This window comes from Rhinopithecus bieti, unplaced genomic scaffold, assembly GCF_001698545.2.
Source record: "Rhinopithecus bieti isolate Rb0 unplaced genomic scaffold, ASM169854v2 scaffold_46482, whole genome shotgun sequence".
Lineage (NCBI taxonomy): Eukaryota > Metazoa > Chordata > Mammalia > Primates > Cercopithecidae > Rhinopithecus > Rhinopithecus bieti.
In genome coordinates, this window is record NW_016818769.1 from 530,498 (window position 1) to 547,117 (window position 16,620).

Genomic DNA, 16,620 nt, shown 5'->3' on the forward strand with positions numbered 1-16,620 from the left:
TCCCCATCACTTTCAGGTACACCAATCAGATGTAGATTTGGTCTTTTCACATAGTCCCATATTTCTTGGAGGCTTTGTTCATTTCTTTTTACTTTTTTCTCTAAACTTCTCTTCTTGCTTTATTTCATTAATTTGATCTTCAATCACTGATACTCTTTCTTCCACTTGATCGAATTGGCTACTGAAGCTTGTGGATGAGTCACATAGTTCTCATGCCATGGTTTTCAGCTCCATTAGGTAATTGAAGGTCTTCTTAACACTGTTTATTCTAGTTAGCCATTCGTCTAATCTTTTTTTTCAAGGTTTTTAGCTTCATTGCAGTGGGTTCAAACATCTTTGTTTAGCTCAGAAAAGTTTGTTATTACCAACCTTCTGAAGCCTAATTCTGTCAACTTGTCAAAGTCATTCTCTGTCCAGCTTTGTTTTGTTGCTGGAGAGGAGCTGCAATCCTTTGGAGGAGAAGAGGTGCTCTGGTTTTCAGAATTTTCAGCTTTTCTGCTCTGGTTTCTCCCCATTTTTGTGGTTTTGTCTACCTTTGGTCTTTGATATTGGTGACCTACAGATGGGGTTTTGGTGGATGTCCTTTTTGTTGATGTTGATGCTATTCCTTTCTGTTTGTTAGTTTTCCTTCTAACAGTCAGGTCCCTCAGCTGCAGGTCTGTTGGAGTTTGCTGGAGGTCCACTCCAGACCCTGTTTGCCTGGGTATCACCAGCAGAGGCTACAGAACAGCAAATATCGCAGAACAGCAAATATTGCTGCCTTATTCTTCATCTGGAAGCTTCGTCCCAGAGGGTAACCTGCCTTTATGAGGTGTCAGTTGGCCCCTACTGGGAGGTGTCTCCCGGTTAGGCTACACAGGGGTTAGGGACCCATTTTAGGAGGCAGTCTGTCTGTTCTCAGAGCTCATACGCCATGCTGGGAGAACCATTGCTCTCTTCAGAGTTGTCAGACAGGGATGTTTAAGTCTGCAGAAGTTTCTGCTGCCTTTTGTTCAGCTATGGCCTGCTCCCAGAGGTGGAATCAACAGAGGCAGTAGGCCTTGCTGAGCTGTGGTGGGCTCTGTAAAAGGCTATGTTTTGCTTGTTAGGTTGTTTGAGGGACAGGAGGGCCAAATCTTAAGGTATGTTGAGACACCCAGTATCATTTTCTTGCTTTGGCATGCTTCCAAATACTAAGAAAAGATGGGAGGTTGCTATGTGAAAACAGGAAGACTGCTGCATGCTTGGCAAGTAAGTTTGGCCAAAGGAGATTGTAGCAGAATCTCACCCTGATGCTTTTAATACATCAGGATGCAAGTAAAGCAAGAAAGCAAATGAACAGACAAACCAACACAACAACAAAATGCCAGAACAATAATTGTGGATGATAAAAAGAGGAAAAATTCCTCTCAGTGACGTGTAGGAAATGAAGCTGAGATAAATGCAGAAACAACTTACTTAAAAGCAAGTTTTATCAAAATTATTCAATGTTTGGCTTCAATTTTTGGCTTTACTTTTAGTGCAGAAGTGATTTCTTAACATGTAGCTTAGCTAATCAAGCACCTTCATTTGTGGAACCCCGTTTTCAGGCTAAGTATTTTGGTCTTGCCCTAATATGATAAGCCTGGGCTATAGTATGAATCATGTTGCTGCCTTCAAGATAGAAGTTCTTAGTAAGAGAGGGATATAGTGGTTATGTGGAGTAGAGGGGGCAAGGGCAGGAGGAAAGGTCTCCTCCATCTGTCTTTGCTGATTATAGTGACGTTAAGTATTGAAGAATTCAGCTGTCCTTTAATTTACCCTGTAGGTGTATTCCTGAAAAGTTGTGTATAAACTGATTTATTTTGGTTGTTAGTCAAATCTGAATGACTACATCATATTTTCAGAATTATTTGTATTTCATATTGATTTGTAATTGAAAGCGGTTTTTAATACTTTCATTCTGAGTTTCTCTGTTATTTCTTACCTCTCATGCAGTTAAGGTCTGCTTTGTAAATACCAATACATATTTATTGGTTATGACTTTAAAATTCCTTTAATAGTGAAAACGGCCTCTTTCCTTTCTTTCTTTTTTTTTTTTGAGACGGAGTCTTTCTCTGCTGCTCAGGCTGGAGTGCAGTGGCCGGCTCTCGGCTCACTGCAAGCTCCGCCTCCCGGGTTTACGCCATTCTCCTGTCTCAGCCTCCCGAGTAGCTGGGACTACAGGCGCCCGCCTCCTCGCCCGGCTAGTTTTTTGTATTTTTTAGTAGAGATGGGGTTTCCCCGGGTTAGCCAGGATGGTCTCGATTCCTGCCCTCATGATCCGCCCGTCTCGGCCTCCCAAAGTGCTGGGATTACAGGCTTGAGCCACTGCGCCCGGCCTCCTCTACTTTCTTAAAACACTGAAAATCTGGAATTCTGTAATAATAATAATGTAGCAAACATTTATTGAGTACCTACAGTGTATTATACTATGCATTGTTCTAGTCTAAGAACTTCATGTATTCATTTATTTAAGCCTCGCACTCTATGAAACAGATGATATCATTCTTCCATTATACAGATGAAAAAACGGAGGCACAGAGAGATCAGGCATCTCTCCCAAGGTTACCCAGTCAATAAATGACAGAATGCTTGTATGTCAGGGTTTCCTAAATGTGGCTCATAACTGTGATTGAGTCGAACTTGGAAGGTTTTATGGTCACTTGTTTATAATCCATTAATCAATTTGTTTATTTAACAAATATGTATTGAGTTCCCACTCATTGGTAATGACTCTTCTATGCACTGAAGAAACAGCAATGGACAAGGCAAACAAAATTCCTGCATTCATGAAGCTTCCATTCTGGCAAGTGAGATGATATTTAAACAAAGAAGCAAATATATGATATCAAATAGTAATAACTTCAATGAAAAAAATAAAATAGAGTAAGAGTCAGGGCAGGGACAGTGGGAGGAGGCAAGGTGCTATTTTTGATAGATTGGACAAGCCTTCTCAAGGATGTCTGAATGAAGTGTAGCACAAAGCCATAAGTAGATGGTAGAACAGAGTTCCAAGCAGGGAAATAGCAAATACAAAGGCCCTGAGGCAGGAATGAGCTTGCTTCTTTCAAGGAACAATAAGAAGATTTGAGAAGAGTGTGCAATGGAAAGTGTGGTAGAAAATGAAGTCAGAGCAGCCAAGAAGCAAGAGGCCATGAAAAAATGTTTGAATTTTTTTGAGTGTATTGGAGTGTACAAAGGTTTTAAACAGGGAAGTGGCATTATTTGATTTGAATTTTAAAAAGTTCACTCACCCTAGATGTTGTGTGAAGAACTCATTATATGGACATCAGCTGTCACTGGATGAGGTATGATGGTGGCTTAGATTCATCTGCTCACATGTGGAAGACTGTGGGAGGAGGTTTTTTGGAGAGAAATAAAGAGTTCTGTTGTGTACATGTTAAACTTAAGGAATTTTTAGACAGCCAAGTAGAGCCTTTGAGGAGGCAGTTGAATATAGAAATCCAGAACTTCACTGGAATTAATAGCTCTGGAGATAAAAATGTGGAAGTTGTCAATGGATGGATGTATTAAAAGCCTGGGACCAAATGTGATCATCTGGAGGTGAATATAAATAGAAAGGAGAGTCCACTATGCCTATCAAACTACTAACTTCATTTTTCACAGAAATAAAAAAAGTTATTCTAAAATTTGTATGGAACCAGAAAAGAGCTCACATAGCCAAAGCATCCTAAGCAAAAAGAACAAAGCCAGAGACATCACATTACCTGACTTCAAACTGTACTGCAAGGCTATGGTAACTGAAAAAAGCATGATACTGGTACAAAAATAGAAAATCGCCAATGGAAGGAACAGAATAGAGAACCCAGAAATAAAGCCACACATCTACAGCTAGTAAGCAATGGGAAAAGGACTCTATTCAATAAATGGTGTTGGGATAACTGGCTGTCCATATGCAGAAGAATGAATCTGGACCCCTATCTCTTACCATATACAAAGATTAACTCAAGATGGATTAAAGACTTAAATGTAAGACCTGAAACTATTATAGAAGAAAACCTAGGAAATATCCTTCTCAACATCAGCCTTGGCAAAGAATTTATGGCTAAGTCCTCAAAAGAAATTGCAGTGAAAACAAAAATTGACAAGCGGGACCTAATTAAACTGAGGAACTTCTGAATAGCAAGAGAAACTAACAACAGAGTAAATAGACGACCTAGAGAATGGCAGAAAATATTTGCAAGCTATGTATCTGACAAAGGTCTAATATTCAGAATCTATAAGGAACTTAAATCAACAAGCAAAAAACAACCCCATTAAAAATGGGCAAAGGACATGAACAGACACTTCTTAAAAAATATATACAAGCAGCCAATGAACATGAAAAAATGCTTATCACTAATATCAGAGAAATGCAAATCAAATCTACGATGAGATACCATCTCACACCTGTCAGAATGGGTTTGGTTAAAATGCCAAAAAATACCAGATATTGGTGGGGCTATGGAAAAAAGGGAATGCTTTTACATTGTTGCTGGGAACGCAAATTTGTTCAGCCTCTGGGGAGAGCAGTTTGGAGATTTCTCAAAGAAATAAGAGTTGAACTACTATTCAACCAAGCAATCACATTACTGAGTTTATGCCCAAAGGAAAATAAATCATTCTGCCAAAAAGACACCTGCACCTGTGTGTTCCTTGCAGCACTGTTCACAATAGCAAAGACATAGACCCCACCCAGGTGCCCGTCAGCAGTGGATTGGATAAAGAAAATGTGGCATTAATACTAATATACCATGGAGTACTATGCAGCCATAAAAAAGAATGAAACCATGTTCTTTACAGCAACATGGATGCAGCTGAAGTAATGCAGAAACAGAAAATCAAATAACACATGTTCTCACTTACAAGTGGGAGCTAAACATGGGGTACACATGGACATAAAGAGGAGAACAATAGACACTTGGAAATACAAGAATGGGAAAGGAGGGGGGCAAGGGTTGAAAAAATACCTATTGGGTTCTATGCTCACTTCCTGGGTGATGGGTTTAATCATACTCCAAACCCCAGCATCATGCAATATGCCTTTCTAACAAACCTGTGTGTGTACCCTGGAATCTAAAATAAAAACTGAAAAAACAAAAGAAAGAAAAGAGAGCCCAGGATGCAATGAAATATATTTAATATCTGTGAATATTCTCAAAGCTTCCTCTTCCTATCACAAATAATAGCCATTGATGATCATTGTCTAGATTCATGAATTCATTAGGGTTTAATATAGTGGTAATCTAATTCTGTCATTCTTTCTTCAATTTACTTGCTGGAATACTACTATAAGAGAAAATTCAATGACTTAACCTAATAAAAGTTTGTTTTTTTGCTCAAACAATAGTCCAGTGAGGCTGCTGCTGATGTCTTGACTTTACTGGACTCTCCCCTCTAAGCACTAACTCAGATCACTTTCCTCTTGTGATTCTATGGTCTTCTGGGTCTTTTGAATCTTCTCTATTAAGTTGGTGAATGGAAAAAAAGAATAGGGGATCAGACATGGCAAGATTTTACAGGCCAGGCCTAGAAGTGTTCTTTTTCTACCTACATTCCATTGACTACAACAGTCAGATGGCTGTACCTAACTGCAAGGGAGGCTGGGATATGTAGTTCAACTGTATGTCCAGGAGGAAAACAGAAATAATTTGGTAAATCGTTAACCAGTTTCTGGCCATATGGCCATAAACTTGAAAATACACAATCACACATTTACAATTTGTGGTAAATGCTGTAAAGTGAAATAATATACATGAATGAGAATAGTTGGCTGGGCGTGGAGAGCTATAATACTTCAGGAAAGTCCTTGCTATGAGATAATATTTAAGCTGAGACCTAACAAATGAGGACAAGAGTGGTAGGAGAAAGAATGTTCTAGGCATGTATGAAGGTCATGAGGTAGGAAAGAGCTTAGAGAATCCAAGGACCTGCAAGAAGACCCATGCAGCTCAACCTGGAAAGGAGAGTTATGAAACAAGGCTAGACAGGTAGGCAAGGCCCATATCATGTAGTGCTCCATAGAACATGGTAAAGAGTTAGCATTTAATAGCAATAGCAGTGGAAGGACATAGTATGATTAGTGTTTTTTTTAATCATTTAATGCTAATGGCAATGGAAAGGCATGATATGGTTAGTATTTCTAACAGAATGTTAAAATAGGACTCTTCCTGACTCACTGCAGCTGAGGGCCTAATTACCCCCACATTTCAAAGTGCAGTGAGTCGGATCATCTATAGCAGAATTATAGAAGAGGTGCTGAAACCACTTCTGTGGATCTTCACCCCTTTGCCTATCTTAAGGCTATATAGGAACGAAAATTGAAAAGGCCAAGGAGATAGTTGAGATTTGGAAATTCTCATTGAAAGAATCTCCAAGGCATTGTGTCTTCCCTACAACCCCATGAAAGATTGGTAGGACAGGTATTTTTACCTTGCCTCAGGTGTGCTAGTGAGGGAAGCTCCAAGGAGACCATATGGAAGGTTTGATTTGTAGCCTGTGGAGTCCATGGGTCACAGAAATACCTGGTAAATAGCTTACTGTCATCAAAGTAAGGATCTGCATTTGGGAAGTTAACTGGTATTGAGAGTTTCATTGGCAGCTCCAAGGTATGAAATCCTTTGCAGGAATATATACATGTGGTCATTTAAAAGGGAATCATGCTTAAGAGACCTTCTGCCCACACTAGACAACCTTAGCAGAAAGAGGCTGGAGATGTCTTCAGATTCAGTCCACGTGTCAAGCTGAAGGTGGGGCTGGAGTGGATGTGTAAGCATCCAGCTAAGGTCGAGGCTTTGCCTATTTCAATGAGCTCCAATCAGAGGAACTTACAGGGACTATCTAGGGTGCGTTTAAAAAAAAAAAAAAAAAGGAGATCGAGACCGTCCTGGTTGACACGGTGAAACCCCATCTCTACTAAAAAATACAAAAAATTAGCTGGGCATGGTAGCGGGAGCCTGTAGTCCCAGCTACTTGGGAGGCTGAGGCAGGAGAATGGCATGAACCCAGGAGGCAGAGCTTGCAGTGAGCCGACGCGCCACTGCACTCCAGCCTGGGTGACAAAGCGAGACTGTCTAAAAAAAAAAAAGTCCTGAGAGCAAGAGTCAGCTTTAAACACCTGCCACTGCCACAGCCAACCTTGGCTGGCTGAAGGGGCTGAGACAATGAAGAGGAGGCCAGGAGAGAGGAGCCAACCCCACCACAAAGGCTGCCAGCCCAAGCAGGTTTGGGGTTTGGATTGGTGGTGGGGAGAAAGTATTAACTGTAATGAAGTTCAGAAGTTCAACCAACACGTTGAACTGGACATTTTTATTATTGAAATGAGACTATTTGCGACTAAAAGAGAATTTGTATTAACTGAGAGTGCCAAAAAAAATGTGGAGGGACTTGCCCCAGGCACCAGGAAAGAACCTGTCCTGCAGAGCCGGTTTGATCATGCTGTCGGGAAGAAAAGAATAGAAGTTGTTTTCCGTTCTCACTTCAAGGTTTCTGGTTCTGTACAAGTTACTTGTTTAAACAATCACACTGGTTGCTGTGTGGAAATCAGACCAGAGGATGGCAGGTGTGAATACAAAGGGTCAGTGAGGAGGGGACAGCTGGCTCCTCCACTTCCTAGCTGTGTGATGTTGGGAAAGTCAGTTAAATTCTCTGTGCATCAGTTTCTTTATCTTAAAGTGGTGCTGGAATGCTTTATAGGGTTATTGAGAAGAATAAATCAGCTAATGCATTTAAAGCACTTAGAGGGGTACCTGATCCATAATAAGGATTATAAGGTGTTTGCTACTATTTTTATTTAAAAATTCTGATTGTAGCATTGTAAGCCCCAATGTAAGACAGTGTTGACTTGGACTACCTTTAACCAGAGAGCGTGAAAAAGCTTCTGATGTATTTTAGAATGATATTCAACAGGGCTTTGTGGGGGGTGATTTGATACGGAGACTGAGGCAGAGGGAGAGGACAAGAATCGCTCCCAGGGTTCCGGTTTGGATGTCTGGATGGAATTGAGATGACTGAGGTTGAGGAGGACAAGAATGGTATACAATCTTAATAGAGATTCCTGGTTACTGATGCTTTAAAAACTATGCATTTTATTTTATTTTTTAGAGACAGGGTCTCACTGTTATCTGGGCTGGAGTGCAGTGATGCAATCATAGTTCACTGCAGCCTCAAGCTCCTGGGCTCAAGTGATCCTGCCACCTCAGCCTCTAGAGTAGCTGGGACTACCGGTATATGCATATGTCTGGCTAATTTTTGCATTTTTTAAATTGTAGAGATGGGTTCTCTCTATGTTGCCAGGCTAGTCTTGAACTTCTGGCCTCAAGCCATCCTCCCGCCTCGGCCTTCCAAAGTGTTGGAATTACAGGCATGAGCCACTGTGCCTGGCCAAAAGTCTGTGGTTTAATAGCATTGAAAGCTCTGAGCATCACGGGAGTGATTTTTCTGAAATGTAAAGGCTCTAAAACAAAGTACTTGTTTTGCTTGGTCACCTTCTGATCCTTTGTCCCAGTCTTTTAGATAATGGTGTGGGGGGAGTCTAGGTAATTATAGGCAATCAGTCCTTGCATAATAAACACTATTAGAAAACAAATGGCATAATGTTAACAGTTCTAAAACTAAAGTTATTGTATTTGACAGATGTCTTCTAAAATTGTTGTATGTCTAATAAATTTAGTGAAAAATATATTTATACAGTGGGGACTGCAATACAGGCCTTTTTTTTTTTTTCAAAAGCACACACATAAATGTACGGATAAAATTTTAGTACTTATGTTTTAAATACCTTGAAGGGCTTGTCACCTTACCTTTGCTATTATAAGTTGATCTTTGAAACTAGGTAACAGCCTGATTCCCATCCTAAAGATATGCTGTGGAGATATAGAAACACTGTCCTTTGGTATTAATTCCCTGTTTTCTTCCCTACCCTCCTGGGATAGAGTGTTGAGAATCAGAATTTCTCTTTCACCTGAGGTCTTGCCAAAAGCTGTCTTTATTACCCACCCACCCCCGGCTTGCTAGGGGTTGTGGAAGAGCATTTATATTAGATGCTAGGGCTGACCAATGAATAAGTGGCTGAGGGCCATTTTTAGTCTCACTCTTTAAATTTTGTGGAAACTATAAAAGTGACTCAAATAACTCTTTGTAGACTTGCATATCCCCTCATCAGAACTTTCCTCTTAGTTGTCTTTTTTGACAGCATTCCACTAGGAAAGGCTGGGTCCTTCACGGCTCTGTGATTGGGAAGAGCAGGGTGTTCTCTGAGACCTTGGTGTCCATGGTCACACCATCCACCTGGCCTGGGGCCTCATCTGGCTTAATGACTACAGTATTCTTGATGTAGCAAGTATTCTTTTAGGTAAAAATAATAAATCTGCAGTTTAGTGACAGATGTTTGGTTTGGCATGTTTCTCTTGCTTTTGGCAAACTCATACAATGGCGAAGCCAATCCACATGATCCAGAAGGGAGAAAATAAGATCAAATGTTAAAATACTATATTAATCCCCTAGCAGATAACAGATGGATGGGAGAGGAGGCCTTGGCTTTCAAACAGTGACTATCTTAGATAATAGAGGAAAAATTTGAAATCCATACAGGTACATATCAGGGAGTTAAAGTGCCTAAAACCAAATGTTTAATGTTATTTTATCTCCTTTTATTTTTATAGCCATAGTGATCAACGGGTAACATCAGCTTTGAAAATTTCCAAGGCCAACGTCATCTCAGTTATGAGGTATGGTACTTTGGCGAATATATTGGATATTTGTTTACGTACTAGAGTGAACCTAGAACTGCTTATTCCTTTGCTTCTTTAAAAATGTATTTTCTAAAGTCAGCTGATTAGCAAAAAAAAGAAATAAAATTTATTGTCTTTTAATTTTCATCAAAGTAATATGTATACATAGTAAAAATAAGGTAGTGCTGAGGAGTTTATACTGAAAAACAACAGCTGTCTGCCACACTTCCCAATCCCACTTTTCAGAGGAAAACCACCTCCCTTTTTTGATAAAAAAAAAAATTGCATTTTTTTTTGAGACAGGGTTTTACTCTGTTGCCCAGACTGGAGTGCAGTAGTGCGACCATGGCTCACTATACCCTTGACCTTCCAAGCTCAATGGATCCTCCCACCTCGGCCTTCTGGGTACTGGGACTACAGGAGTGTGCCCCTGTGCCTGGCTGATTTTTTCATTTTTTGTAGACACACGGTTTCACTGTGTTGCCTAGGCTGGTCTTGAACTCCTGGGTTCAAGCGATCCTCCCACTTCTGCCTCCCAAAGTGCCAGGATTATAGGCATGAGCCACTGTGCCTGGCCAAGATTAAAATTTTAATAACTGATTTTTATCCCTTTATTCCTTTAAACTGCCTCCTGCAAAGTTACAACTGCAAGTAATTTGGTGTGTATCTTTCAAGACTTTATTTCTGTGTGTTGTACTTATTCTCTGTAATAAAAACAAGGATTTAGCTACCCTCTCCCAGTTTTTGATAGTTATTATTATAGTTTTATTCTTGGTTGCTTTTATACCTTTAAATAATACACTTAAACCTCTAGTTTTTGTCCCATCAGCCATATATAATATCTCTTGACTCCCAAGCTATATTTATATAATCATGATTATTTATTGTGTACTTAACTGTGGTGACAGGCACTGTTCTAAGTGCTCAGTGAACAAAACAGAGCTCTCAGGCTCATTGGCACTTACATGGTAGTTGGGGGTAGGGTTGTTCAAATAGAGAAATTATATAGTAGACATTGATACATTCAATATAGAAAAAATGTAAGACAGCAAAAGATAGTTCAGGAGTCTGGAAAGTGGGGATAATAATTTTAAATCAGGTGGTCAGATTTAGCTTCACTGAGAGATGACATTTGAGGAGACGTAAAGGCAGGGAGGATATTATTCATGTGAGCATTTTAGGGAAGAGAGTTCCAGGCAGAGGCAACAGCAAAGGCCCCAAGGAAAGAGTGTGCCTGGCACACTCAAGGATTGGAGGTGGCTAGTAGGGCTAGAATGGAGTGAGCAACTGGCAGCGTGGTGGAGGATGAGGTCAGAGAGATAACAGGGTGAGATGATATAGGGCCATGTGGATCAATATAAAGAATTTTTGCTTTTACTTTGGATACAATGAGAAGCCATTGCAAGGTTTTGAGCAGAGGAGTGACACGGTCTGACTTGTGGATTTGTGTAGCTTCCATGCTGAGAACTGTAGGAAGGCATATGGGGAGGTAGGGGAGTAGTCGGGAGGCTCTTACAGTTGTCAAGACAGAGATATGGGTAGTACTGATCAGGAGGTACTTGTGGAGTTGGTGAGAAGAGGTCACATTCTGGAGATACGCTGATGAGACTATTGGCCCTTTTCTCCTTTCTTCCACCTTCTACCCTTACACCTACTTCTATTACACCTTGATATTCTGTCAAGTATATATATATATTTTTTTCTTTTGAAACAGGGTCTTGCTCTATTACCCAGGCTGGAGTACAGTGGCATGATCTTGGCTTACTGCAACCTCCAACTCCTGGGCTCAAGCAATCCTCCTGCCTCAGCTTCCCAAATAGCTGGGACTACAGGCAAGTTCCACCATGCCTGGCTAATTTTTGTATTTTGTGTAGAGATGAGGTTTCAGCATGTTGCCCAGGCTGGTCTTGAACTCCTGAGCTCAAGTGATCCGCCCACCCTGGCCTCCCAAAGTGTTGGGATTCCAGGCATGAGCCATCAGGTCTGGCCTAGACTTCTGTTTTTGTTTTCAGAGTTAATGCTAACTTCTTTCTTTATTGTAACCCATCTTTTATGTGTTGCTTAGTTTGATTCTGGGAGTTAAAAATCAACATAACCCCCCAATTTATGTTATTATGACTATTAATATTCATTGCATAGGCAAATAATATGCCAAAATTACACTTCCTTTTTTATAGGTCTAAGACCATGACCTCTGGGCTCTTTGAAGAAGGATATTCTAGAGTCTAAATTAAATAAATTCTCTTTTGTAATTACAGAAATTGCTGAAAATTGTGCCACATTTTAGCTGGCTTCATATTTGTATCTCGACTTTTCTATATAATTCTTGTTGTTTTTTTTCCCCTGGAATTTCCAATTATCTTTCTTTTATCTTGCTGAGAGAAGAAACATGTTTTCTTCGCCATGTCACTGATATCATCTATTTCCATGGTCATTCTATTTTTTTGTATAAACTACATTTCATTTTTCTTCCTGAAGATAGTATCAGTGTTATACTTGAGACCTACTGACTCCCTCTTCTGATTTAGATTGTTCTGTAAACCCCATGCACAGCTGTCACTCCGAAATGACTTTTCATTCTACTCCTGGGCAAGTTCTACTCTTTCTTGTATTCCATATCTTCCTTTTTGTTGGTTTGCACTTCACTTCTCTGGAATATCTCCAAAAGTATCTTCATCAGAAAAAACAGATGGGAGATGAAATTTCTGAGTACTTGAAAATCTGAAAATGTCTTTAGAATGCCTTCACATTGATTTATAGTTAGGTGGAGTACAACATTCTATATTCAAACATTTTTTTCCCTTAAGAACTGTGAAGGAATTGTTCCACTGTCTTTAGCATGGAGTATTACTAATAAGAAGCTTGGGCCGGGCACGGTGGCTCACGCCTATAATCCCAGCACTTTGGGAGACTGAGGTGAAAGGATCACTTGAGCCCAGGAGTTCACAACCAGCCTGGGCAACATGGCAAAATCCTGTCTTTACAAAAAATACCGAAACTGGGTGTTGTGGCTCATGCTTGTAGTCCTAGCTACGCAGGAGGCTGAGGTGAGCAAGACCCTGTCTTGGAAGAAAAAATAAAAAGAAGCAGCAGCTTGATGCTGGTGTATTATTGTTCCTTGGTAGGTGACCTTTATTCTCTTCCTCTCTAGAGTCTTCCCATGTTCATTGCAACACTATTCACAATAGCCTAGATGTGGAAACAACCTACATGTCCATTGATAGATAAATGGATCAAGAAACTTTGGTATATACATGACATGGAATATTATTCAGTCATAAAAAAAGGAAATCCAGTCATTCGTGACAACATGGATGAATCTGGAGGACATTACGCTAAGTGAAATAAGCTAGTTGTCCATTTCTATGGCAGGGAGTAGAATGGTAGCTGCCAGGGACTGAGGGAGGGGGAAATGGAGAGGGCTGTCCAGTGGGTGTAAAGGTTCAGTTATGCAAGATGATTAAGTTCTAGAGATCTGCTGTATAGCATTGTGTTTACAGTTAATAGTACTGTAAACTTAATTTTTTTTTCAGAAGGTAGGTCTCATGTGTTCTTACCACAGTAAATAAATTAATTAATTAACTTAAAAATCTCTTATCTCTTAATATTTAATATTCCCAGATTTCATAATGTGGTATCTAGTTGATCTTTTTTTCATTCATTTTGCCTGGCACTCATTTACGCCCTTCACTGGGAATAGTTACATCTTTCTTTAACTCTTGATGAGACATATATACATACATACACACACATACACACACATATATACATATATATGTGTGTGTGTGTGTGTGTGTGTATACCCACATACATACTATGGCTTTAAAGGATATTTCATTCCTTGTTTTTTTCTTTTTGGAACTTCTATTTCCTGGATATAGGATCTTCTGGATTTATTCTCTTTGTTTCATCTTTCTTCTGACATTTTCTCTCTTTTCATCTTTTCCTTTATGTTGTAGGAGAGGTTCTAGGCTGTCTTTCAACCCTTCTGATTTTTAAAATGTCAGCAATTATATGCTTAATTTCCAAGAACTCTTTCTTCTTTTGGATTTTTATTTTGGTTTGTGTGTGTGAAGTCAGGATAGGGTGTAGGAGTATCCAGTCGTAGTTTCTTGGAAGCAGTATCTTTTCAAATGTCTCTGAGATCACTAATTACAAATTTATTTTTTTCTATTCCATAGATAATCTCTGTTCTTTTGTTAGGATGAATACTGTTTATCTTGGTCTTTCTCTTTTATGTTGCTTGTTTTCTTTCTTGTGATCTTTAGTTGTCCATCATATTTCAGAATGAGACTTCTAAGTAACTTTTAGGAGTTTCTTACTGTGATATGTACAAGTCTGTTTTCCCATGGGATATCTGCCAGTAGTTGGAAGCTCTGTGTACATGGACGGTGGGCCCGGGGTGGCGGGGGGATTGGTGCGGATAATTGATTGTGGTAATGCTAGTTATATAAATTTCAATGGCTTTACATAATAGATGTTTGTTTCTCATCTGTATTGTGGTCCAGTGCTTGATTGGCAGGTGGCTTCTTGCATGTGGTGATTCAGAGACCCAGGCTCTTTCCCCTGGCACTACTAGCATCTCTGCAGGCTTTGGTGCCTTCTGCCTCTGGCTGGCAGAAGAGTAAATAAGAAAGTGCAGGCCGGGCGCGGTGGCTCAAGCCTGTAATCCTAGCACTTTGGGAGGCCGAGACGGGCGGATTGCGAGGTCAGGAGATCGAGACCATCCTGGCTAACACGGTGAAACCCCGTCTCTACTAAAACTACAAAAAACTAGCCAGGTGAGGTGGCGGCGCCTGTAGTCCCAGCTACCTGGGAGGCTGAGGCAGGAGAATGGCGTGAACCCGGGAGGCGGAGCTTGCAGTGAGCTGAGATCTGGCCACTGCACTCCAGCCTGGGTGACAGAGCGAGACTCCGTCTCAAAAAAAAAAAAAAAAAAGAAAGTGCAAAGGCACATCTACTTTCTTAAAAGCCCTGGCCTGGAAATGATACATATCACTTCTACTTATATCCCATGTAGTTAAATGACTACATTGGAGTGCAAGAGAGGCTGGAAAATATAGTCACTGGCCTGGAAGTTACCTCCCACAAGAGGCATCACGGTAAGGAATGAGGAACACAAATTTTTGTCACTCACTTCTAGCCATTGCTTTTGAAAATAGACTTATCCACTAGTCGTGTTTATTTTAGGGTTAGAATGCTGGAGCCTTTTAGTTTTTGTGGGGAGGAATGGTGTTACAAACCAGTTTACTCAATTTTTCAAGAAAAGCAACTTTTTTTGTGTGTGTGTGTGGCCAGGATTCTATACTAGTTGGTATTGTGTGTATTTAGGAGTGGGAGAGGAGGGTTGGGAGTGTAGGTAGGTGTCTGGTGTAGACTGTGCACTAGGCACACTTTCAATTAACCCTTCTATTTTTACCTCTCCTCTGCCCCTGCCCTCTGAGGCACCTGCCAGCTCAGCTTTTGTGGGTTTCTGCCATAGAGACAGACCCACTCTGACATTAAAATCCCTTCCTGCACATTCTAGGCTGCTGGTTCTCTCTTATCTAGCCATAGACTTCTAGTCTCTTTCTGTCTTCCGTTGTTTTAAACTCTCATCCACTGGTGACCCTCTTACTGTTCTCTTTACTGTTCTGAGTTAACCTGTATGTTATCCTTAGGTCTCAGAAGGTAGAGAAGAAAAAGCTTTGTGCTGGGTCTACTGTATTGGACTTGAAGGCCCCAGAACCTTTTCTTTTTTTTTTTTTTTAAATTATACTTTAAGTTCTAGGGTACATGTGCATAATGTGCAGGTTTGTTACATATGTATACTTGTGCCATGTTAGTGTGCTGCACCCATCAACTCGTCAGCACCCCTCAATTCATCATTTATATCAGATATAACTCCCAATGCAATTCCTCCCCCGCCTCCCATGATAGGCCCCGGTGTGTGATGTTCCCCTTCCCCAGTCCAAGTGATCTCATTGTTCAGTTCCCACCTATGAGTGAGAACATGCGGTGTTTGGTTTTCTGTTCTTGTGATAGTTTGCTAAGAATGATGGTTTCCAGCTGCATCCATGTCCCTACAAAGGACGCAAACTCATCCTTTTTTATGGCTGCATAGTATTCCATGGTGTATATGTGCCACATTTTCTTAATCCAGTCTGTCACAGATGGACATTTGGGTTGATTCCAAGTCTTTGCTATTGTGAATAGTGCCGCAATAAACATACGTGTGCATGTGTCTTTATAGCAGCATGATTTATAATCCTTTGGGTATATACCCAGTAGTGGGATGGCTGGGTCATATGGTACATCTAGTTCTAGATCCTTGAGGAATCGCCATACTGTTTTCCATAATGGTTGAACTAGTTTACCCAGAACCTTTTCATGAGGAAATCCCAAGTTTCCCTGCAGGAACCATTCAGGTATTTATCTAGAGTTGTATTTTAACAGGCTAGTGACTTCATTTTTCTTTTATAGAGGCAGGATCTCACTATGTTGCCCAGGCTGCATTTTTATTTCATTGTCTTAGAAATGTAACTTTTCTAAACAATTCTAAAATTCATATGGAACCAAAAAAGAGCCCACATAGCAAAAGCATCCTAAGCAAAAAGAATAAAGCCAGAGACATCACATTACCTGACTTCAAACTATACTACTAGGCTATAGTCACCAAAACAGCATGATACTGGTGCAAGAATAGACACAGATGAATGGAACATAATAGATAACACAGAAATAAAACCATATAGCTATAACCATCTGATCTTGAACAAAGTTGACAGAAATAAACAATGGAGAAAGGACTCCCCATTCAATAAATGGTGCTGGGAAAACTGACTAACCACATGCAGAAAAATCAAACCGGACCCTTATCTCTAACTATATATAAAAATTAACTCAAGAT

General features: G+C 40.2%; 1 long non-coding RNA gene across 1 annotated transcript in view; it reads left to right on the forward strand.

The window, feature by feature from the left end:
• LOC108518813 (uncharacterized) overlaps positions 1–9,728 on the forward strand; it is a 25,979-nt gene extending 16,251 nt beyond the window's left edge. Inside the window, exon 3 of the long non-coding RNA XR_001882473.1 lies at positions 9,663–9,728. This is a non-coding gene — a long non-coding RNA (uncharacterized LOC108518813). The remainder of the gene's footprint in view (positions 1–9,662) is intronic.
• Positions 9,729–16,620: the final 6,892 nt, after the last annotated feature.